The 2,608-nt window shown below is 43.8% G+C and overlaps 1 non-coding gene across 1 annotated transcript; it reads left to right on the top strand.

Moving 5' to 3' along the window:
• Positions 1–261: 261 nt before the first annotated feature.
• On the top strand, positions 262–368 carry LOC111817412. Its single transcript, XR_002821614.1, has one exon. It is a non-coding gene; the product is annotated as a U6 spliceosomal RNA (small nuclear RNA).
• The last annotated feature ends 2,240 nt before the right edge of the window (positions 369–2,608 follow it).

The raw sequence follows: 2,608 nt of genomic DNA, 5'->3' as shown, positions 1-2,608 counted from the left end.
TGACCTTGAATGGCTAGGGTCAAAATGTTGGCTATCCTTGTAGCCCTTCTTTTTCTGTAATTTTTGGCCTGAAAACTTAGGTCGTTAAGCCCCCAGAAGAGAAGCTTAATGATATTATTACCCTGTAACAGAGGCAGTTGAGCTTAACCTCACTATCTGTCTGAATATCAAACATCTTAGGCCTTGTCAGATACAAAAGTTACATTTCTTGCTTTATCTTGGTCTTAACCATCCAGCAGAAGAGTATAGAAACGAGGTATCGTGCTCGCTTCGGCAGCACATATGCTAAAATTGGAACGACACAGAGAAGATTAGCACGGCCCCTGCGCAAGGATGACACGCAAATTCGTGACGCATTCTGTATTTTTTTCTCTTAATTCAATGAGAAGAAAGATTTGTACTAATAGTGTTTGGACAGGATAGCATGTCTGCATCTTGTACTATGGATAACCACTACAAAGACAACAATATGCAATGTATCAATTATTGAAACTGACCTACTAATTGGTTTTGAAACTGTGTCATTGCTATTTGTTTCTCAATAAAATTAATTTTTAAAAAATGAGTTCTAAAAAGTAAAGCCATATTAATATGCTGGGCTGTAAAAGGCTCAAGTCAACAACTTCTGACATTGCCAGTCCTGTGGATAACCCACTACTATTATGGACTATGAGACTATATTGGATTATTTTGCTGAATTCACGCACCTACAATATTTAAATGGCAATGACAAACCTAAACAAAAAAGTGGCTATAAATGAAGGACCATTTTGCATATGTATATACAAAATAGTTAGGATAGATATACAGCTACTTTCTCTTAATTCAATGAAAAGAAAGGTTTGTACTAATAGTGTTTGGACGGGATATCATGTCTGCATCTTGTACTATGAATAACCACTAAGAAGACAACAATATGCAGTGTATTAATTATTGTAAGTGTCCTACTAACCTGTTTTGAAACTGTCTCATTACTATTTGTTTCTCAATAAAATTAGTAAGTTAAAAAAAACCTCAATCTGGCACTGGGAAGGTAGCTTGGCGGTCTAAGCACCTTCCTCACAAGTGCGAAGTACTGGGCTGGATCCCCAGAACCTCAAGCATGCCATGCCAGCCACTGAAACCAGGCGTGTTGGCATATACCTATCAGCCTAGCACTGGGGAGGCTGAGACAGGAGAATCACTACAAGTCCTAGCTGTATAGTGAAACCCTGTACCAAATAAATAAATCTTTAAAAAAAAAAAAAAACCCTCAATCTGACACTGCTGGTTTGGGGAAGAATGCTGGCAGAAGTTGTTGCCTAATAAGTCACCAGAGATAAAAAATTAACTGCTCTCTTGAGTTCCAAAATCTTCCAAACACTTGGTGCTATGGTATAGCATTGGAATGTCCCTCAAGTCCTTATGTGTTTGGGGCGGGGCCCTGGGGAGATGATTGGGGTGTGGGGTACATGGTGCATGACGTGGGCTTGGGACTGGAGGAGCCGTGCCCGTGGATGACACGGAGAATATAATCCCTCCATCACGATAGCGCTTTTCTTCACTCTGTGACTGTTCCTGAGCATCTCCGAGGTTCCCAAGTGCTGGCCGTGCCCATCGCATCAGCCCTGGCTGTTTTCAAGGGATGCAAGGATTCTGGACCTTGTGGCTCTGGAGGCCCTCCTGGCCCCTGCGCTCCCCGAGGCTCCCAGGACATCCAGGCTGTGGAGTGATCAGTAGGATCACTTGCTTCCACTTTCTCTGTGGTCTCTTTCTCTTTCTGGTTGTAGAGTTCATAGACACACTGACACACCAAAGCGACTCTGATGATCAACACTGCTGGGGAAGACATTTCTTTGCAATGACTATAAGCTGCTCTTCAGCTCTCATTCTACATTATAGAGAGCCCTTCCTGGTCCTAATCTCGGTCCAGGAAGTTTATATTTGTAATCCCATGGATAACTTATTGGCATCCCATCAAGTTAATTCCAATCTACCACTTCCAGTGCAACCCACGGCAAGAATAAAGACACTAAAGCATATTTATGGTTAGGAGGACCCAAGGTATCCTAAAGCCAGCCATGGTGATGGCTATCTGCAACAAAGGCCTCGACCCAGGGCCAAACCTGGGTTTTATTCAGTCATAAAGGAGGCGTGGATTAAGGATGAGTGACTGAGAGTGGCAGGAAGTAGGTGAGTGCTGTGGGCTGGGCTGGGGAGGAGGCCTAAAATCACCTCTGCAATATGCAGAGAGTAATCTGCATTACATAATTGAGGCGGTATCTAATGTTTTGGGGTCCAGTGCTTCAGCTCTGATGTGCAGTCTCTCAAGCCCCAGGAAGTCATAGCCTCTATCTCGAGGTTTGATCTCAGCCAACAGCATGGAGCACTGGATCTTCATCCTGTCCTGACCCAGTGCATATTAAAGAGCAGCAGGTGGGGGTTACCAGGGAAACATGCATGCTGTCTTCAGAGATTACCACCAACACCTGGCTAGAACACTATGTATTGCTTAAAGCCAATTGAAGGGATGAGGGGAAAGTCCTAGCCGGCTCCGTACACATCAGTACATGGAAATAGAGTCGGGCACAGCCAAAATGGAGGCAGTTCCTCTCCTTTCAAGTCACCC

Source organism: Octodon degus, unplaced genomic scaffold (assembly GCF_000260255.1).
Source record: "Octodon degus isolate 3935 unplaced genomic scaffold, OctDeg1.0 scaffold00004, whole genome shotgun sequence".
Lineage (NCBI taxonomy): Eukaryota > Metazoa > Chordata > Mammalia > Rodentia > Octodontidae > Octodon > Octodon degus.
Note: the sequence above shows the minus strand (reverse complement) of the source record. Positions and strands in the feature narration are given on the sequence as shown.